Source organism: Tachypleus tridentatus, chromosome 10 (genome assembly GCF_004210375.1).
Source record: "Tachypleus tridentatus isolate NWPU-2018 chromosome 10, ASM421037v1, whole genome shotgun sequence".
Classification (NCBI taxonomy): Eukaryota; Metazoa; Arthropoda; class Merostomata; order Xiphosura; family Limulidae; genus Tachypleus; species Tachypleus tridentatus.
The window spans coordinates 50,386,918-50,410,744 of record NC_134834.1 but is presented as its reverse complement, the minus strand read 5'-3'; the positions used below and the strand labels follow the sequence as shown (position 1 = coordinate 50,410,744).

The 23,827-nt window shown below is 33.4% G+C and overlaps 1 protein-coding gene across 17 annotated transcripts in view; it reads right to left on the bottom strand.

Annotated features, from left to right (window-relative positions):
• Positions 1 to 23,827, bottom strand: part of LOC143229248 (POU domain, class 3, transcription factor 4-like) — a 299,882-nt gene that overhangs the window by 138,641 nt on the left and 137,414 nt on the right. For 2 of the 17 annotated variants that reach the window (XM_076461331.1, XM_076461329.1), the window contains 2 exons: positions 12,146 to 12,180; positions 3,238 to 6,219 (listed from right to left, as the gene is read on the bottom strand). The exons of 13 other annotated variants lie outside the window; for them this stretch is intronic. The gene's annotated coding sequence lies outside the window, so the exon portion shown is untranslated. Of the gene's footprint in view, positions 1 to 3,237; positions 6,220 to 12,145; positions 12,181 to 23,827 lie in introns of those variants that run through there. 2 more of the 17 variants (XM_076461332.1, XM_076461330.1) reach the window with 1 other exon arrangement.

Sequence of the window (23,827 nt, the reverse complement as noted above, 5' to 3'; positions counted from 1 at the left end):
TATTTGTAGACAAATATGAAATATTGTAAATTTATTTGTCTGATGAAATCAAAAAAGAAGTTAACAGAAGCCGTACATTCGTTTGTTTGTTGAAATTAAGAAGATGTAAGTCTTATTGTTTATTAATGGACAGTCAGAACAGAAATAAAGAGTGTATGAAGTGTTTTATTTATTGACAAAACTGGAATTATTATCTATATATATTTCATTAATAACTACATTTGACAATAACTGTTTATTGAAGAAACAGCTGGCTGTAAAGATGTGCCCATCAACAACAACCAAGAATGGAAGGTTTAGAAATAATTATGGAAACAGACAGGTGATACACTTACAGGGGTCACAAGCAATGATAAATTGAAAATAAGCGGTCAATGTATCATTAATAGAATACGTCATTACTAAAAACACCAAAGAAAAGTGAATAACTTGTACAATGCACTATTATTATATTGTTGTTTTTTTCTGCAAACAGTGTGTGTGTGTTTTTCTCATAGCAAAGCCACATCGGGCTATCTGCCGAGCCCACCGAGGGACATCGAACCCCTGATTTTAGCTTGTAAATCCGTAGACTTACCGCTGTACTAGCGATGAGCAACAGAGCAGAACATCTTATATTTATGTTACTATAAGTTTAACAACTAGTAATAATTATTATTCTTTAAAATGATAATATAAATATAAATAGCGTCTCGACCGCTACTATACTTGTCATATCCCAGACAGCATAATGATTATTTTGTTTGCTTGTTTTTGAATTTCGTGTAACGCTACACGAGGGCTATCTGCGCTAGCCTTCCCTAAACTAGCAATGTAAAACTGGAGAGAACAAAGGTAATTGTTACCACCTACCCTAACACTTGGGCTAATCTTTTGCTGACGAATAATGAGATTGACCGTGAAATTACAACTTCCTCGCGGTTGAAAGCGTAAACATATTTGGTGTCAGGGTGATTCGAACCCACGACCGTCAGAGTGCGAGTCGAGCGCCCTATCCGCTTGGCCATGTCATGCCCAGCATGATGAAGTATGGTACTTAACGAAAGGCTGCGTCAGCACTGGATATGGAAACTATAGTCTAGTTGAAATATTGTAAGACATTTTTTTTTTTCACTCACGGATTGTTAGAATGTGTTATTGTGAAATATTATACTAAATGTATCTCAAGACGGTTGGTATGGGTATTAAAATGTTTACTAAAATAAAGTAGAGAACAACGTTTCGACATACTTAAGTCATCTTTAAACTGACGAATTATACTAAATGATTTTTATTATTTCTCATACTTTAGCCACGTTGTTTGGTTAAAATTTGTTCTCCAATTACTTCATGGTTGTGATTATTCCATTGCCACCCATGGCCAGATGGTTAAGGCACTCGACTTGTAATCCGAGAGTCGCAGGTTCGAATTCCCGTCACATCAAACAGTCGTGAAAGCATTATAATGTGACGGTCAATTCTACTATTCGTTGGTAAAAGAGTAGCCCAAGAGTTGGCAGTGGGTGGTGATGACTGACCTCCTTCTCTCTAGTCTTACACTGACAAATTAGAGATGGCTAGAGCAGATAGTCCTCGTCTAACTTTGCGCGAAATTCAAAACAAACCATTGCTACCCCCACTTTTTAGATATTGTTTCACTTTATTTGTTGCATGATTGAGATCATTATCTTGTAGGAAAATGAATATTTGGCTAATTGATCTTACTTCTGGTGAAGTGTGTGTTTGGATTTTACTTATAGCAAAGCCACATCGGGCTATCTGCTGAGCCAGTCGAGGGGAAGCGAACCCCTGATTTTAGCGTTGTAAATCCGTAGACTTGCCGCTCTACTAGAGGGGGACTGATTACGAAATTATGTTAAAATTCTGTGTAGGTCTGCAACATTAAGAGTGTGAGATGTATCTCATATTGGTGATTGTTGTTATTGTTGTATTGTTCTGCACTGTACACTTCTTCAACTTGGTTCATCCCATTATTCGAAATATAATTCTTATTCTACTAAAATGTCATTGTATCAGTTACTTAAAACCGTCTCTGAAGCTTCTAGCTTGACTGCTTCTGTTATCAACAGTACCAGTTTCAATAACTCTCTTCGTACTTTCTGTGCTTCCACTTCATACAGAAATATAACATTTTGCTTCAGTCTACCACTTGGAATAAATAACCGTTACCATCTAACATATTGGTTACAACACGTTTGTGATGTGCTATTTTTGTTCTTGGAGTTGTCAGTTCACTCATCACACTTCTCTTGAGAAATGTTTCATTACCTATACTTCAACAGAAACTATGCTAGTGTGACAATATCCGATTTGATGGACGACAACAAATTACAATGTATCTACAGACGACTGTGCTCAATATAGGGGAGAGCAATTCTATAATACTTGTATGTTATGCCCATTATATTCACCATTTTCATAATTACTTTATACACTATACACTCTCTTTGTCAACTAAAACATAAAGCGCTATAAATCAACTGGTATTTATTTATGGATTGTTTGTTTGTTTGAATTAAGCACAAAGCTACACAATGGGCTATCTGTGCGCTTCCTACCACGGGTATCGAAACACGGTATGTAGCGTTGTAAGTCCGCAGATATACCGCTGAGCCACTGGGGAGCTTATGAATTGCTAAAATGGATGGAACAGAAAATGAGTCGCATTTTTAAGTGAATGATTTTAGTTGTTATTTATTAGGTGATTGCACTATCATAATCACGCTTTATAAAGATATGTTATAAGTTCCATGTTCTCCTTGAAACTATTCTGTCTACTGTTGGTCGTACTCAGTCAGATACATTTTCCGCTCTAATGGACGTTAGGTTTCGTCATGTTTAAGGATACTGAAGGCATAAATATCTGATGGAGTTATTTGGCCCAAGGTTTGATATCTATGTGATCCGATGGAATTATTGTACTTTCTTTGGCCATCTTATGCTTGAAAACATCAGTCATCCCCAAGAGGACTGATTTGGTGTGCGAACCTATATCAACTTAAAATCTTTATTTATATTTTTAATGCTAGTATGAGACATGTACAGCTTTATCAAATGGCTTTGTGGGTCAGGAGGTCCTCTTCTGAACCAAAGCACTGTTTTTATAGATTAAAATATTAAGATGTAGTTTCGGATCCTGTTGCTGTCTTAGATGCTTTACTAAGAGAAATGCCTATTTCTATGTAGAATGTTTGCGGTACCCTTTTTCGAAATGTCGTGTTCTTCGGCCCTTCGTCGTTAAGAGTATCATTTTATAAATATTTTTATTTAGAAAGGTTATTGCATGTTCAACAGCCATAGGTCTATCTGTGGCGGCATTACGTTGTCGAATAGTTGGGAAGACAATATTAATCAAATTTATTAGTGCTGAACATTTCACCCATGGCGCCAGATCTCACTCTGCGGCAACACTCCATATATATATACATATAACTTACTTTAGAATGTCCTATACTTACTCATTTACTAAACTAACTATGAACTGGATGTTTATTTTTACTAATTTAGGACAAATTACATTCTAAATTAAATTAATTTTTTTCTGTATTTTGTTTCTGACGAGATCAAAGAGGGATTTTATTTTGCTTTAACCTAGAAAAAAATGTTGTTGATTTTTAATTCAGAGGTTCGGTTCTCCTCAGTGGACACAGGAGATTGTTTTTTGAATTTCGCGCAAAGCTACACGAGGGCTATCTGCGCTAGCCGTCCCTAATTTAGCAGTGTAAGACTAGAGGGAAGGCAGTTAGTCATCACCACCCACCGCCAACTCTTAGGCTACTCTTTTACTAATGAGTAGTGGGATTGACCGTTATTTTATAACGCCCTCACGGCTGAAAGGGCGAGCATGTTTGGTGTGACTGGGATTCGAGCACGGGAGAATCAGATTACGAGTCAAACGCTTTCACTCACCTGGCCATGCCAGTCCTTAGGCGATAGTCCGATGTGGCTTTGCAAAAAAAAAAAAAAAAACACACAGATCTTTAATTTAATTAACTACAACAATAAGTCGTTTTTGTTTCAACTAAATAAACACTGTACTTTTGTAATAAAGTAGAATAATATTTGACTATATTTCTATTTTTCTTATAAATATAGAACATGTGTTCTGCAAATTAGATCCGTTGAACATGAACTGTTATTTTGATTTTATATCATAAACTTCCAAAGAAAGTTCAAGAAAAATAAGTTTGTGATTTTAGCTTAACTAACTATTAACTACCTTTTTTAAAGGCTACCTAAATGACCTGCATTTTCAGTAGATTAGAAATAGCCATAATTGAGTTGCTACACTGTATATACTATGTTAATCACGAAGTTATATTAAGTTTCCTTTTCCTCGCTTACTATTCAAGGAAATCACCACTAGATGTCGGTTGTATTCTCATATTTCACTGATTATTAAGAAATGACATTTACAAATCATCGTAAAACTATATAATCAATAAGATTGACGTTCTAAATAAGATTTTACGTTCTGTCCGTAATATTTCATTAGGTTGTCTGACCATTCCTCGCTGCTTGCAACGAGGTATCCAGTGGTCTGGTTTGTTTATTATATCAAATAATATATGATCTTTAAGTTTAACGAAACAGTGTATACAGTGAAGTGAGGATACATCAGTTTGTTTTGTAGATATGCTCAAAACAGAAATATTCGTTCTACAGGTCTTGATGATCAATATTTTTTAATCTTCTCCATAAATAGGAATCTATCTCCTAAGTTATCATTCGACGTGTTCTCCATACTCACTATACATCGCCTACTCTGAAAAGAAGTGTTAGTTTTACTTACGTCACTACAGTGCCTACCGTGATTGAGGAATTTTACCAAAACTATGGGTTGGACAAACTAAGCAAACTAATTTTTCTGGCCACAGGAGAAACTACGCAAAATAATGATCGGTACTTGATAGTTCGGTCACGTGGAACTAGCATACGAGTTTTGACACTTTGTTCTTCTTTTTTTACTGAGTCTAACTCGTATCAAGATGAAAGTTTGTTTGTTATTACGTAACGCAAGACCATGCAATAAGCCATTTTCGTACTCATGGATAACAAAATCTTGGATTTTAGCATTGTATGTTCTGTAAACTCACCGCTGACCCACCAGTAAAGTAGAGGTTTTGCTAATTTTTGCTTATCCCGATATATCCTGATTGTTTAATGAGTAGAATCATGTCACTAATAATAATAATAATAGTAAAACAAACAGATAAAATGTTGAAGCGTCAATATACCAATCACAGCTGGAATTTGTTTAGGCCTAACTTGCTACAATATTTTAATAGAAACAAAATAAAAGCCATGATTATTTTTAGTTCGAGGTCAACTAGCAGAACCCTGGAAAAGTTTCCCCATACTTTATATATAAAAAAAGGTCTTATGTTGTATAATGAAGTGTAGGTAACAATAAACTGACTGAACACATCATTGCTATGATCCTTCTCTCTCTGTTTTACATTTATGAATGCTAATTACATAGTTTCACGACTGTTGAAAAACCCTTACAAAGTAACGTAGTTTACATCCCATGTAATTCATTAAGCTCGTTATTACGATCAATTAATGTCTGAAGAGGTTTCGGTTGATATACGCGCCACTGAGTGGCTAATCAAATAAACAAAATGAAATCAAGAAATACTGAAGCTAAATTTTAAAATTATGATAATTTGGAAAGGAAATTAAACGTCTTTCATATTCCCCTAATCCAGTTAAAATAGGTAAAACTGTTTTTATGTGTTAAAACGTTATTTCATTTTACTGTAAGAAATTAATGGGGGAAAACCAGACAAACAAACGTTTGCCATAAAAGGTATATTGTTGTTTCAGAAGGAAAGAAGCTAGGTTTATTTTAGTTGTAATTGAGTTGGATAATAACTTATATGCTTACTCAAAAAGATAAGCTTGCATTCTGTTACTTCTAAAGTGAAGGTCAATTTGTTATGACAAAGATCTAATATCGAATTATTGAGAATGAAATTAGTTACTGTAGAAAAACGAATTCATAACAATTAAAATTGTGGGAAGAATTTTAGCTATTAGCAGAAATGACGAAATATAAAGCAATATACGTGCTTTATAACAAGGAGAAACGCAAATAGGTGTTTCTAGCTAGTGGAAGCTAGAGTTTAAAACAATTAAGGTCTCTTTGGCTCAACATCGGGGCTTGTCCCAGAATCATCTAGCAGAATTAAATCCACAAGCCATTCAGTTTTCAAGCTACAAAAAAAGAAAAAAGAAAACCATACAAGAAATGCAAACATTACTGTCTGCAAAATACACGTGAATGATAAATATACACACAGAAAAGACCAAAGAAAAAATAGTCAAATACTGCTGTTAATATTATTGTTTTACACTATAGTATTTGGTACGATTCCCTTACATTCTGAGAGATCTTGCTGCGGATTACCTAATGATATCATGTCGGATACTGTGTATTAATACAACCCGTTGATATTCGGCCGGATGATGTTTAGAATTAGCTATATAAATGCTACCGAACATTATCTGAAATTGCTTGTTGGGTTCTGTTGGGTCCTGCTTGAGATAACCTACTAAAATGTTGTTTGGCAATATTTAGAATTACCTATTCGACTTCAAGCCAAAATTAGTTGAAATTACTTTCTGCCGTACTATTTAGGATAACCTAGTAACAATGAACGAGAAGTATTTGTGTGACTGGATGACGTTTAGGAGGCCCCGGCATGGCCACGTGGTTAGGGTGCTCGACTCGTAATCTGAGGGTCGCGGGTTTGAATCCCCTTCACACCAAACAGCTTGCCCTTTCAGCCGTGGGGGCGTTATAATGTGACGGTTAATCCAACTATTCGTTGGTAAAAGAGTAGTCCAAGAGTTGGCGGTAGGTGGTGATGACTATCTGCCTTCCCTCTAGTCTTACACTGCTAAATTAGGGACGGCTAGCACAGATAGCCCTCGAGTAGCTTTGTGCGAAATTCCAAAACAAACAAACAAATATTACTGAGAATTATAAGCTGACATCATAGAATATGCCGATTAAAATTCTCTGTTGAGCTATCACTGGATACTTACTCTCTGTAACGACACATGTATCACATCGCTGAACATTCACACTTACATTAGTCTGTAATTACACATTTATCATACCACTGGATACTTTTTGTAATTACAAATATAGTAAATTATTAGATACTCTGTAATTACTCATTTAATAAGTAAGTAGATACTTTGTGTAATTGCACATTTTGTAAGTATCTAGAGACAGTCTGTAAATACACATTTAACATGTCGCTTCATACTCTCTGTAAATACACATTTCACATGTCGTTTCATACTTTCTGTAATTACACATTTAGCATTTTATTGGATAATATATAAGATTAGTTATTGCTTTGTATGCTCGTTTTAGCGCAAAGCTACACAATGAATCTTCTCCACTCTGTCTACTGCGAGGAATCGAATCTCGTTTTCTAATGTTGTAAGTGCGTAAATGTGCCGATGATTTAATCAGTAACTAGCTGTCGTACTTGAATAACTAACACAAAGATAACCATTTTTAAAAGCCACCGGATATTGTTTACCATTGCTTACCGTAATTCTATACGACATTGTTTTAAAATTATTTGTTGTTGCCTCGTTGGTGTTTTATTTATTTTGAAAGAGTTTGTATAATTTTTCTTTCATTCCGGGTACCTTCAGTAATTCTTATTACTATTTACTAGCTGAGTATCACACAAAGATACTAACAAAGTGTATTTTTGGGTTAAACTAAGTAGTAAATGTGATTCCTTGGGAAAGCTTGTTGTTGTTTGTTTGTTTATTTTTTGGAATTTCGCACAAAGCTACTCGAGGGCTATCTGTGCTAGCCGTCCCTAATTTAGCAGTGTAAAACTAGAGGGAAGGCAGCTAGTCATCACCACCCACCGCTAACTCTTGGGCTACTCTTACCAACGAATAGTGGGATTGACCGTCACATTATAACGCCCCCACGGCTGGGAGGACGAGCATGTTTGGCGCGACTCGGGCGCGAACCCGCGAGACTCGGATTGCGAAGCGCACGCCTTAACGCGCTAGGCCATGCCAGGCCCTCCTCCTTGGGAAAGCACTACAATAAAATTTTTCGAAACGTTTTGTGTCGAGTGTGGCCAAATTATTAGCATACCGAACAGCGAGTTTGAGGATCTACGGTTTGCGTCACATCATAAACTTATGATCTTTAAGTGTTTTTAAAAAATTGTAATCCTACATTCGATGTTAGTTGCACGTGCTGCCGAAATGTTGTACATATTGTTTTCAGCAAATCTAATTTTACCCACTTAAAGCTGTTGAGTTTTCAATTAGATTATGGATACATGGGTACCTCGACAAGAGTCGAGTAAGATGATCTTTAACCAATAACTACTGCAGCTACGACGTCTTCGCCTATCAAGTGTGACTGACGATTTGTTGTTACATCCGATGTAAAATGTGCATGACGGGAAAAAAATCGCTGAGATTCGTTGACACATTTTAATTGGCTTTGCGTTTTGTAAAATTAGATTCTGTTAGATCGAGATTAAATAAAATGGCCTTTAGCCTATAACTACTATGGTCTACGACGTCTTCGCCTAGCAAGTGTGACTATTTGTTACTACACCCAGTGTAAGAGGAGCAGGACGGGAAAAATCGCTTACATTGGTCGACAAATTTTAATTAGCTCTGCGTTCGGTAAAATTATATTCTGCTAGAGCATCCAACGCAACTTCTTCCACGGCCCGTTGCCTTCCCTAACGAACCAGCTACTGAAGTGATTACCTGGCGCGTTGGCATCTTGCGGTAATATGGCCAATTTGTCACGTGAGACAGGAGCAAGCTTAACCTCACCTGAGAGGAAGCTCCAACTGCTCGCTTAATGGGTAAACCAAGGAATCTTCACTAGTAGAAACTTAACGAAAATGTTCAAACTCACTGTGCTATAAATTGCGTGAGAAACTAGATTTAATTTATTCGTAAATTATTGAAAGAGTTTGGCTGTTGATTTCATTGTTGGTTAAACAATTCAGACACGCTAGAAATACGTTACAAAATAAATTCTTTTTAAAATTATAATCTATTTAGCCAGATAAAATGTTGTCAAAGGAAGCAGCTACGAACGAAATAACTCTTGTTGTTGGCTAAGAATTAAGGTTAAAAAATAAAAGAAGAAAAATCTTTTGTATCTTGGCTGATACAATATACTCGTTTATCTAAAAAAAAGGACCATTTACGTTAAAAAAAAACAACAAAAAGAACGGGCTGTATACACATCATATTAATCAAATCTCGAATCACCTCATGGCTGCGTATATTAAATTACCCCGAACCATACAATAAAGTCCTGTTCGTTTGTGCAGTCGTTTGTCCATTTGCTATTAAAGTAACAGAGACACATGCCTAAAAAAAAAAACACAAGAAAAACTGAGCCCGCCGGGAACTATAAACTATTATCTTCAATCTTTTCGATACTTGTCCCATGAAATCCAGAATCGTGACTGACTCTTTGGTATCATTTCTAATGGCTATTATTTAACCCGCATGGGCACCATTTATCAGTCAGGACTATTTGCAAAACGTTAACCCTCCTCGTCTCCTCATTCAAAGGTGTTAGCTGCTTTATTTAATTTGCGAACTCAGACACACACGACAGTCAGAATTAGTTGGTTTCGCTCTGGGCGAAAACAATCTGTGATAGTTGAAAAAAAACAACTAACGTTTTTTGATATCTGTTCTTAGGAACGCTTTTCCTGCCAATTTAAGGGGCAGGTTAATATAGTTTAAGGTTGTGAGGTAGCACTGTTGTAAGTACAGACAAAACACATTAATTTAATATCACAAAAAACAGTTGTAAATATTTTAATAAAGATCAGTGACATATCGACATAGACATTAAACAAATACTTATAAAAAATGATAAGAATTCCTCAAGAAATAAATTATATCAAAACAGTTATCAATAAAGTGTAATAAAAACACAATTCATCTTTTTTAGGTGGAATTAAGTAACAGTGAAATACGTAAAGTTAGGCACGGTAATAGAAAAAAATAATTTATAAATGATCATTTTTTAAATTAATAAATATATATATATATGAAAAACCGTTATACTTAAATTAATTGTCTGCTACAAAAGAAATGATGATTTTATTAATTACGAAATATAATTCAAAGAAAACCACGGTATATATAAGTTCCTATAATTAAAACTTATTCCATTTAAAATCAGTAATGACAATAAGTTACTGTGGTTAGAATAGAAAAAAGAATGGCTTTTTTAATAGTCATTAAAGAAATGTTAAACCGAAGGACACTTAATAAGACAAGGCATTTCATCGAATGATTTCATAACTTAATAACAGCTAACAAACAAATATAGCTCATCGTTAAGCGTTTCACGTAATTTAATCAAAGTATTTCAGTGATTTAAGCAATTAATTAAGAAAGAAACACAGCTAATCAGTAATCATTTTATACACAGTTTAGTAACAGCGTTTCTTTGAGTGATTTCAGAAATCAGTCACATCTGATAAACAAAGCTGAGAACTAAACACTTCGCACCTAATATAATTAAAGTATTTCGTAAGATTTCCTATATTATTTGTAATTGTGTTACTTGCATTACACTAGCACAATTATGAAGGTGACTTCTTGTAAATTAACTTTACGTTGAGTTAATGTAACAAAAAGTGTTTTATGAAGAGTTTTGAAGGAGTTTTACGTATTACTGTTAAATAAAATTCAGTGAAATAATGAGGCACATTTTTATTGTTTTAAATTTATTATGAAATGTTTCTACCTGCATTAGTTAATGGCGTTAGGATGTAACAATATAAGGTGTTATTGCCGTCTTGACAGTTTGTTTTGAATTTCACGCAAAGCTTCTCTTGGGATATCTGCGCTAACCGTCCCTAATTTAGCAGTGTAAGACAAGAGGGAAGGCAGCTAGTCATCACCACCCACCGCCAACTCTTGGGCTACTCTTTTACCAACGAAAAATGGGATTATCGTCATATTATAATGCCCTCACGACTGAAAGGGCAAGCATGTTTGGTGCGACGGGGATTCGAAACCGCGACCCTCAGATTACGAGTCGAGAGCTTTAACCACCTGGATATGAGAGTGTATCATTCAATACCGAACATGAATATTTGCAGTACTAACCTTTCAGTTTTACATAAGCAAAAGAACCATTGTGTTTGTTATTCTGAAACACAAGTCAGATTGTTTTGATAGTAATGTGTATACATTCTATTTAACATGTTGAAAAAATTCTCCGTGACGTTTATTTCAGGATAAAAGGTTTAATGGTTAGAATCTCATTGTTCTTCTATCTGTTGCCTTGAATAGAATGTTAAATTGTTCGAATTTAATATTAAAATCACATTTAATTAATAGATGCTGAAATACAAGTGAGTTATTGCAGATGGAGGATGTACGATATCCGACAATCGTGTACCTAAACCATGGATCATATGTACTTTTCTAGATGATTTAATATATATACTTATAGACAACAATGGATTTCTATAAATCTATAAGACGTTTTTTATTTGAAACGAATTCTTATAGATAAATCTAAGGCGTATTTGAGGATAGGTCTCATCAGATAATTTCAAACTTCCAGACGTTAATGGTTAGGATTTACTATTCCGATAAGAGCGATTATCTTTAGTTAATAACAGTAATAGAAAAACTATTTTTAAAAACCCGATTCAAATTTGATAGCTGGTGTTTAAAGTAAATTACTACAAATTATATATGCTTAATAAGGTTATGTTTGAAATATTCTAGTGTAATGATAACACTACGATTCAAAAATACTTTGGTCGTCAAGACTTTCCAATCTGAAGTACCAGTCTTAGGTATAGTGACAAAGCAAGAACTTAAATAGAAACTTGAACATACAAATAAGGGTGGCTACTGAATATAATCTTTGGTATCATATAATGTAATGGGAAGGATAATTTTTCTTTTAAACTGAAATTACCAACATGTTCTTTTATCGTATATACACTACTAATAGTACTAGCTAACTGCATCAAGTTGAGTATTTTATAGTTTGGATATATTACAGCATTGACTCTAAATAATTGACTAAAGACAAATTAGTGATACTATATCCAGTAGCATAATAATATAACCATCTTACTTGTTTTCTGTGGCTCGTATATTTTATTAAAGATCCTGTAACAAAAAAAGATGTGGAATTACATGCGACTTAGAACATATATAATTTATAAATACGTTTCAAAAACTGATGGGAGTTCATAAACTCTGTCGAAAAGTCTAATGTTAAAAGAAGCATTTAAAAAATCTTGGAATATTTTCATAAATCATTGAAAATTGTGTAACTGTTGGATTACCAGTTGTTGGCTTTTAGAATTTTCAAGTAAAGTTTATTTAAAAAAAAACCCAACAAAAACAGATATACCATCAAAATAAATTACTTTACTTTTTGTTTCTGCTTTGAAAGAAATATAAAAACTATATCAAAATTAAGAAAAGACACCTATTTTTGTCCAATGATTTTCTATCGTAAATAACAGTTGTACTAAAATAATTGCATTGCAGATATGCGAAATATTTACAAAATTCGTAATACCAGTAACCATGTTTCGGCTTCTCATGTTTCAGAAGATCAGCGTTTCCTCTCTGAGTGTGATAACTCTTTGTTTGTTTGTCGAATATTGCGCTAGCCGTTTGTAATTTAGGAATGATAGACAAAAGGAAAAGTGGTTAGTCAACGCCACCTACCTTCAGTTCTTGGGCTACTTTAATTGAATGATGGGACTGACAGTGAATATTATAATGCTTAGTGAATGAAGGGTGGGCATGCTCTTTGATAAGATTCGAACCAACGATCCGCAGATTGCGATTCGATCGTTATTACCATCAGCCCATCCGAAGTCTATAATTATGAGAAACTCTTGTAAACAAGCCCCCTCCGAGTGGCTCAGTGGTATGTCTGCGGACTGAAACTGCTAAAAACTGTTTTCGACTTCTGTGGTGGGCAGAGAGCAGATAGTCTATTGTGTAGCTTTGTACTTAATTCCAAACAATTTGTTTGTTTGTTTGTTTTGAATTTCGCGCAAAACTACTCGAGAGCTATCGGCGCTAGCCGTCCTTAATTTAGCAGTGCAAGACTAGAGGGAAGGCAGCTAGTCATTACCACCCACCGCCAACTCTTGGGCTACTCTTTTACCAACGAATAGTGTGATTGACCGTCACATTATAACGCCCTCATGGCTGAAAGGGCGAGCATGTTTGGTGCGACCAGGATTCGAACCCGCGATTCTCGGATTACGAGTCGAACGCCTTAACACGCTTAGCCATGCCGGGCCCCTAATTCCAAACAAACCAAATCGAATCTCATAAGCAGACTGCACAACATCTAGTGAATGTAATAGACGAAAGTAAAATATTAAGAAAAATGTTATCTGTATCTGCTGGTACACTTTTGAACATCAGTTCCAGAATGTGTTTTATTTTATTCAGTTTGTTGAGTAGTTTTATTATTCTTAACAGTGAGTTCGAAGGTTGATGTTGTCTTACAGCGGAGCTTCACAACGAATTATCTGCTTTCTGTATATCGAGGAGAATCGAACCCCGGATTTAAGGATTGTGTGTCTGTAAACGTATCGCTAACCCACCGGAAAGCCAACGAAAAAGAAAGCAAGTTGAATATCGATATGGTACGAGCCGAGGTGGAAATGTACACAATGAGAAACGTCCACCAGCGATAAAAAAAAAACACAAAAACACGATCTCTTCAGCACAAAGAAAAAAAAATTAGAAAGTTGCTGGGCGTTCGAAAGGCAACGACGCATAACAAGCAACACGGTGGCATTATGTTTGTAAATTAGCTGGTACGCCCAAGGTAGGCTGTCTTGTAACCTGAGCCATACATTTGTTCCTTTCCAGTCATTCAGCTGTGGCCATGGCAACAGGAGTGCGGTAAAAGGAAGGAAGGTAGGAGTAAACACCATGACTCCGCAACTAAGATAATTTTATAACCTTCACGAAGGCAGTGGAAAATCAAAAGAATCATTTGACTCAACGCTTATTGTTTTATCATATACTATGTACGAGTTTTTTGTAGTTGAAAATTCAGTAGTAGTTAACGAATTTCAGAAGTATTCGTTGCATGTTTTCACTAAGACTCATTTTATGTTGAATCCACAGCTGTGAAGTTTAAATAAGCTATTGCTTCCTCTTGACTTCTCAGAATCACGTGAATATTTGTGACAACGAAAGAGTAGTGGCTTTTGACGCAACTACGCAGTGTAACTTTATATTCAATCTTTTCAAACAACAGGTATATGTTTCGGTAACATGACAACACAGATGTCGCTTTCTTTGATTATGATTAAGTACATTCTAACGCTTGAAGACAACATTAAGATTTAACACTCTTTGGTTTCATTGCGTGAAATTTAACCTGAAACAGACGAAAGCCGAAACGAATGCCATGTGAGTTTTTCTCTCTCTAAGAACATGCATTAAAATAGTTACTAACAACACTGATTTTATTTATTAGTAAATTCATGAACACATATACGTAATTTGTTTATAATAGTTTATAACATTATGAACAACACTTTTTTTGAGACGATCATCAGATGTACAACTGAAAATTTTCAGATTATTAGAGAAGATAACTTTATCAAGTTAAATTGTCCTGTCATTTATTCATGCTAGGCCCAGGAGATATATGTCGTGATGAAAGACCAATTAAATGTAAGAGTATCATTTTTTCCTTTTTGTAAATATGGATGGATATCGACATTTTTAATGAATCGAAATAGATGTATATGTCATTGCAAATGGGTTATTCTTGACATGTCCTTCAAATGTTGAAATATAGACTGTTATTAATATATACAAGATCCCTATTTGTTTTAATATGTATTCAGTTTGGATGTGATACGTGTGATTTATTCTTATTGACATAATAATTATTTTTTGCGTGTCTTTCAATACAACGTTGGCATATCATTTGTTCTTGGTATGATTCCTTGTACTTCAGAATTGAACAATAAAGTGTATTTGGCATGTCTTTCAACCCGCTGTTGAAACATGACGTGTCTCAAAACGTCCATGGGCATTTCTCATGTTCGTGCTAACCTTTGAATTTTCTTTTACATGTTTCACAACGTATAGGTGCTTTATGAGTTAATCTCCAAATATCTAACAGTCCACAGCTGAACTATAAACGATTTTTTTTTCAGGTGTTTCATGACCAGGAGTTTACATGTAGCTTGTTTTGAGCATGTCTCACGACACTTATAACTTGACAATTAACATATTGTTCGAACTTATTTATATACGGATTGTTTTTGAAATATATTACTGTTTTAAGTTCACTTATGAATTATTCTTGACATGTCTCGAAACTCTAAGGTGGCATATGGATTGTTTATTATCCCTTAGAAATCGGAGGAGACATCGTTTGCTTTTGACATGGCTTTCAAGCCGGAGGAGACATTGTAATTGTTCTTGACATACCTTACAAATCGGAGAATATACCACAATTGCTCTTGAGATGGTTCACAAGCCTCACAAACCGGAGGGCTGCATCTTATGGAAAATGAACATTTTCAAAAAACATTTCATACGAAATCTGATCACTAGATTTTATCGAATATGTCAATAAATATTTTTCATCAGAAAAAGTAGGTAAACATTATGTCTGTTATACATTTAATTCTTTCAGATAATAATTGAAAGTTATGTTAAAAATAATCAGTCAATTAAATATTAATGTAAGTGCACAAACATTGTCGTCACTTAATTGTTATGGAAAATGTATCTTTTTGACAAAATCGTGAGGCGATAAAATGTAGCACTTGGTGACGTTTCATCGAATTTCAATAAGAAGAGACACCGATAACTTGTTTGGCAATAAGTTATCAGCTTGTGGTTTTTGACAATTTATATTGGATGTAATATATATGAGTGTCTTATAGACTGGAACTAACGTATGAATTCTTTATTAGATATATTAGTTTGCATAGCCTTCATATCAGTTGTACTTAACACCTCTTTTAATTCAGAATTCACATACTTTTTTTCCCTTGATGTGTCTAATAATTAGTTGTTGACCTGATTGCTTTTGTTCCATCCCATTAATGTATCAGTGACATGTTTTACAATCTAAAGCTAGCATATAAGTTGTTACTGGCATATCTTATAACCCAGAATTAGGTCAGAGATTGACTTAGTATCAGCGTGACGTGTATCGTCACACACAGTTGTCATAAATATCCGAACATAACCTTGTTAGTTCAATGATTCACATTTCAAGTGGTATTACAAATTCTTGTGATTCGCAATACCTGATGTATTCTCAAGCTCTTATGTTATGCATTCTTTTATATATATATAATGAAACGATTAATTGTGAATTCTATATACCTTATGACATGAGCAGTTCAATTTATAAACAACCAATAAACATTTATCTCTCACTTTGGTGTCTTTGTGTAAAGACAGATGTTTATTATTAATAAGTAGTTTTAAGATACACTTTAACTCAACTTGTGGGCATACATGTCAAATTAATGTGATTATTTTACTTTGAGGCTTAAGTACATGTTTTCCAGTATGGTAAAACAGTAGTAATGAGCTTTAGGAAGACTAGTTTGTGGAAGAAGAGGATGATAGGTTATTTCCATATATTTTGTTTTATTATAAATATAATACTTGTGTATATTCTGTTGTCGTTTCTATTAAAGTTTTATATCATTTACTTTTCTGTTTCATTAAAGAAGGAAGTTTATTGATCTCTTTTATTAGGAGTTAAATACAGTCAGTGTCCAGATTAATAAAAGATCAAAGTATTGTACAACTTAGCATTCTGATTTATCATAGATCAAAGTCTTGTACAACTTAGCATTCTGTTTCATCACAGAACAGAGTCTTGTAAAAGTTAACATCCTGTTTTATCGTAGATCAAAGTCTTGTACAACTTAGCATTCTGTTTCATCATAGAACAGGGTCTTGTAAAAGTTAACATCCTGTTTTATCGTATATTAAAGTCTTGTAAGGAGTTAACACTCTCTTTTGTCGTAGATCAAAGTATTGTACAAGTTAACATTCTGTTTTATCGTACACCAAAGTCTTGTAACGAGTTAAAATCCTGTTTTATCGTAGATCAAAGTCTTGTACAAGTTGGTATCTCGTTATTTTTATGTTAAATTCTCCAGAAGATAGTTTTACTAGTCAGTATCTTTTTTCATTGTAAAATTTGATAGTTAACATATTGTTAGTTTACATTGAATTAAAGTCTTATATGACACTATCTTTATTACATTTTATCTCTTCAAAACTATCTAATAAATACTGAATTATTTGCGTTTTTTAATCAAATATGGTACTAAACTAATTTCTATACAACTTTCCTTTTTCGAGTAAACCTTTCTAGAACCAAAACATACCTTTTAGCTTTATAGATTCACATTTGCGACGTCGCTGTAATAGTTGTTTTAATATAAAAATTAAGTATGGCTAATATTCCTCAGGTCCACAGAGACTTGGTGTTGAATAACGCATTTCGTTTCAAAAACGAATAAAAAAACAACACAAGTTAGAGCACAGTTCGTTGCGGAAGGATAACAAATTACCTGCTTGTTTTCCAAGCAGAGGCTTTCATTATTCAACAACGTCTTGTCTCTTTCGAAATACCATCGTCATTTCTGCATATCAAACTGTCAGCGATAAAGAGTAACCAGCAAATAGCTGTCTTGACCTTCGAGAAAAGCAGCATTTGTTTATACGAGATAATTGAAAAATAGTATTAGGGTTTTATACGACCACTATAAGTGTAAACGATATTGAAATATGTTTTGCTATTCCTAATCTTCCACACTTTGACTGTTTTCTAAACATGCAGACAAGTTAATTATAGTTGGTCCGCGATATATGATTTCTTTTAATTATGTAACAACTGAAATATTTCGCAGATAATGAATAAACTTCTAGCATGACTAAGAGAGCAAGTCTGGAAGTTGCTGGGCCACAAACGTTATTTTTATTACTTATTTCTTAGCATTTCACTTTATATTTGTTTACATATAAGATTTTTGTGGTATATTGACTGTTAATAAGTCCTTGTTTCCTTGTGTTTCAGTGGCTATAGATATAAGACCTATTTCCATACTATTATTTGAACCAACTGTACATAGAATATCGTCTTTTGGTGGGTTTATAAGATATAATAAATACCTTATTTTCTACAGGTATTATTATAGAGAAATGATGTGAAATTGGTTTGTATTCCCTTCCTTATAGATTAACACTGCTAAATTATGGACAGCTAACGCAGATAGCCATCATGTAGCTTTGCACCAAATACAAAGAAAACCAAACCGATTGTTAGAAAAAATTCAAAATTCACTTATTATTATTATTGTTTCACAAGCCTACATGAAAAAAATACAACGAATATTTTTTTAAACCTGGACAAATCTACTAATAAAAATCCTGCGCAGGTCATGGGACTATTTTTTGTTGATTCTTGAAAAAGCATTGGATATTTTATCCGCTTTTTTTTTTCACCGCTACTGGCAAGTTTCTCAAGCACCGAAGCCTATAACAAAAACAGATAAGTATGCTTCGCCAAAGCCAATGCGCAGCTACTAAACAAACTCCTGCAAAGGTTGTAGAGCTATTTTAAATTGATTCCTGGAAGTCGATATTTCCACTTCCTAATATTTTCTACGTTCTTCTTCATTATCAAAATAAGCTCTTACAAGTATGTCGTTCAAGCAATTATTTAAGCACCGTTTTACTAGTTGCAAATACGGATCTAGTACTGGTCAGAAACGTTTCGTTTTATTAGAGTAAGCAATGTATATATTTATAACACTGTCTCAAGCCTTATTATTATTATTAATTATTGTTTTACAAGCCGCAACATAAAAAAAGCTATAAATATTTTACTGAAACTTGGACAATAGACTAGTAATTAGACACTGCCACACTGAGAATTCATCACTTCTCGAGTTCCCTTTTGTACTTTGACTCTAGAAGATTTTATGCGATATTTCGATAAATTTTCTAACAGTAGACGATTACCACATTAGATTTCTATACTCTTGTGAATAATGATTTATTCTACTGATTTTCGTACTTCGCTTATTTACACAAAACTTCAGGCACAAAAACTACCTGACTCAATAAATAATTGTCTCCCCGCTGGTACAGCAGTCAGTCGACGGATTTACAACGCTAAAATTAGGGGTTTGATTCCCCTCGGTAGACTCAGCAGATAGCCCAATGTGGCTTTGCTATAAAAAAACACACATACAGTAAATGAATATTGGATGAAAAAACAACAATACAATAGTAAACATGAAAAATGTGTAACATTCAAATGAATACGTATACATGCATGTAGCTTAAAACGTATTCCCTATAAATACGTATAAAAATAATAAAGAAACAAAGTAATTTAAAACTGTTTATCAACTTTATTGTAGTAAAAATTGGGATTTGTAGCTTGAGAAAATAATGTGGACATTATGTTTGTTTGTTTTGAATTTTGCGCATAGCTACACAAGGGCTATCTGTGCTAGCCGTCCCTAATTTAGCAGTGTAAAACTATAGAGACAGCAGCTAGTCATCACTACCCACCGCCAACTCTTGGGCTACTCTTTTACCAACGAACAGTGGGATTGACCGTCACATTATAACGCCCCCACAGATGAAAGGGCGAGCGTGTTTGGTGCGACGGGAATTCGAACCCGTGACCCTCAGATTACGAGTCGCGTATCTTAACCACTTGGCCATGCCCGTCTAGTTTATTAATTTATAGAATTTCTAGCTATAATGCTTGAAAATACAATCTTTGCATTTTGATTCAACTTGTTTCTGTAAGTTTTTGAAGATCCTTTTTTTTATTTAACAGATTTAATTATTCTGTTAACTGTAAGTAATACTATCCTTTATAATGAATATATAAAATTATGTTCTCTGTGTTATGTTTTATAGGTTTTAAAATAACAGTAGACATGTTTCGTAGAACAAATGTAATTTCAAGCAGACTGAGATAATAATGTATACCAGTAGTTGTTTTTTTTTTGATACTGTAATTATAAATTGTAGGTCAACCTTTTCTAACGCTCTTTAAATATTGCTTTATATTTAAAGTACTAGGATAGGCAGTGTGCAATATTGCACAAAGAAACAAAAACTAAAATAAGCATTTAAAGCTGTTAATCTCACAATAATGCTGACGTAATTAATGTGATTTTTCTTTTCTGTTTCTCCCTCACTGTACAGTTTTAGGTGGTTAATATTGCAATCGCTATATTTTGCAACAATCTTTCATATAAAAAATAAAGGCATATTTTGATCTACTCTTTCAAATATTAATATAAAAATGAATACTCTGTACTCTATACAAATTTATTTTCTGTTTTTTTTCCTGTGGTGGTACACATTTTCATACCTATTTACACTTGCACATTTTTGTGGTAAGAATGTACAGCGTATATTACACGTGAAGTGACCTTCATATTAAAGCACATGGCTCGAACGTGAAGCCTTAAATCAATGTGAACGTGACAGGCCCGATTCAGAGCGTGACTACTCGCTTAGGCTTAATGAACAACTTCTAGCATGATCTGGCAAAGTGGGCTTTGGGTGGGTTTGACCAAAAAGCGTTAATTACTGACAAACTTTGGAAAATTGTTTATTATCTTTGATCTAAATTAATATGAAGGTCGTAGAAAAACAAACACCGCTAAGTTATAGAGCCACTGTTTTGATTATAGACAGAGTTTTTTGTTTTTTTTCGTGATCTTTAAAGGCTTTCTTATAATGGAATATATATGTTGAGAAGTGAAGTAGTGGGTTTTTTTCACACGAAATGGAAAGACGCTTGAAAATGTATTCAAGCACTCAAAATGATCCTTTCGTCCTAAAAATGATCAAAAATTGATTTTGATCTTGTTTTTTTGCGCTCTCCATATGTCAGAGTATTGAATTATTCGCAACTACACATGAAAAACAAGTAATATAGTTCTTCTTACAAATTATACGTTTAAAGTTAAGAACAAGGGTACACAATGGGCTATCTGTGCTCTGCCCGCCACGGGTATCGAAATCCAATTTATATCGTTGTAAGTTCACAGACTGCTGTGGCACTAGGGTTGTTTTTTTTTTTACACAAACCCATCTACTGATAAAATGTTAAAAATATTTACATCTTTAGTCATTTAGTTTTTATAAGAAGCAGTCTCTACATAAAATTTCCAATGTGAATAAAGTTAATGTATTCCTCGAAAATAAGTCTTCAAAGGTCAATCTACAAATTATCACGACCTCTTTTAGGCTTTAAATCAAGTCTTAGAGTTCTCTATCTTTTAAAGGTTTACAAGTCAACTGTAATGCTACTAATTCATTTTCTTCAGTTTGACAAGTTACTAAATTTTAACACTATTCACTCTTCTTTAGGTTTTCAAGTCACTGTTTCTTAAAATTAGCCACTCTTTTCATGGCTTTTCTAACTTATAAAGGTTCAAGCGTCGTCAGGTCTTAACGTCCTCTACCAATTTGCAATTTTTTACATCTTAGCATCATCTACTCTTAAAGTTTACAAATAATTTGGTATAAAATTTCTTCTAACCTATCAGAGTTTGCAAAATACGAAATACTTATATCACTCAGTCTTCTAAAAGTTTGTCAACCACCAGATGTTATTACTGTCATTCTTATCGATTATTCCGTAAATAACTATATTTTCTCAGATTTAACAAGTCCCTAACTTTTCTGCGTTTTCAAATTCAGATCTAAATTCCATCGAATCTTCTTCAGTTCAGCGTGTTGTGCAGATTTAATAACTATTTTAATTTCTCTATGCGTTCAAGCTATAAATACAATTTGTTACCATATTTTCCAGGATTGCAAACATCAACTCATACTATTGCTCGAAGAGTTTTTGAAAATATTTAACTAATCGGTTTGCGAATCCAGAATACCCATAACACAGATAAGATAGAAACACCATGTCAATTTATCTTACTTGCTATCTTGACAAAATCTATTTTTTTAAAAAAGTAATCATTTGTGCTCGACCCTAGTTTTATTTTAAATCAATGTATTTAATTAGAAATAGTCTGGATTGTTGAACAATATTCTGATATGTATAATTTTAACATCTACAGGCAATAATGTCGTGTAATGCAAACTTATTGTGAAAGGGGCAAAAATAAACTATTCTATAAGTTAAATTCTTACAGTGAAAATCAGCAATTTTAAATGTAAGAAAGTTGTGTTATATGAAAGGTAACTTTTATAAATTAACTAATAAATATCATTATATATATATAACTCAAACTTTTAAGGTCAAAATCAACAGTTCAATTTTACACAACCCTTAACATTTTACAATTAAGTTCATCAGTGCTGTATTATGTCTCTTTAACATAGAATAAAGTATTGAGGAAATAAATATCCTTCAATGGATAGTTGATGTTTATCTTCATTAAATATCTTTACCGTAAACTGACGCATTTAGTTTAACTTTTCGATAAACTATGAAATTTCCCCATTAACTGTTGATCACTAATACAAAAACAAAGTATTTCCTGAATTGTAATGTCACTCTCCCTTCAGACAGCTTTGAAGAGCTCATTTAATGAGGGCAACAGCTCCGAGAATGGCATTGATAGATGCATACATCAATACTGGCTAGTCAAGATAAATTGTTGATTGACTTGGCCTATCCTCTACCAAAGATAAGTCTTGTTGAAGTTAACAAGTACGTAAAACCTGTTCAACTCGTTTACCAAGGGCGCTGACATTACTATGGATTTATTTATTTTTTATTTATTAGTCATGTTTTATATTTGTTGTTTTTTTCTTGGACTTGGACGGTGAAGGTAGTGGACACTTATTGGCGTTGAAATTTGCTGTTGAGCAAAGGGTCAACAACTAATAATTTCTTTCGACCTTCTGAAGTGGCAAATACGCTCACCATTTGACATTTTAATGCATTTTTTGAAGAAGTTCCTGAATTAATGCTCACCAAACATCAAAGTGAGTTAGGTGACTCTCGCTTATCCATATATTTTGTCTTACAAGATTACTTATAAGATGGGCTTAAAGTGAACTTTTAGAATTACCTTTCTCGGAGTTCAAATAGAATGAAAAATAAGAGCCTAGACAAACCATAAAGACCACCAAATTCACAGCAGGTTATTATAGAACTTTCGAAATGAAACTTGGGAAATATTTTCTTTATTGTCTCGCATTAAGAAATAGTTCAGGGTAAACGGTGTAACATAATATTGTATTATAGAATAATACTCTATCTGTTAAACGTAGATTTCTCATTTAAAAAAAATACTTGATGTTTTCAATAGAATGTTACGAAAAAAATTTACGAAAAAAATATAATTTTTTTTTCATAATATTTTACAAAAGCTGACTGTATAAAAAATATAATTTTTTTTTCATAATATTTTACAAAATCTGACTGTATAAAAAATATAACTTTTTTTTCATAATATTTTACAAAAGCTGACTGTATAAAAAATATTTTACAAAATCTGACTGTATAAAAAATATAACTTTTTTTTCATAATATTTTACAAAATCTGACTGTATAAAAAATATAACTTTTTTTTCATAATATTTTACAAAATCTGACTGTATAACTAGGCGATTTTTTTATCTGAAAGTTAAATCAATGATGATTTTGGAAAATGAGCTTAGCATAAGTTTTACCAAGGTTGAGAACCAAAAGACGTGAAAGGTTGAGAACCAAAAGACGTGAATTGCTATATTAACCGCAGTAGTAACTACGTTTAAAAAGCACCTGGCACGA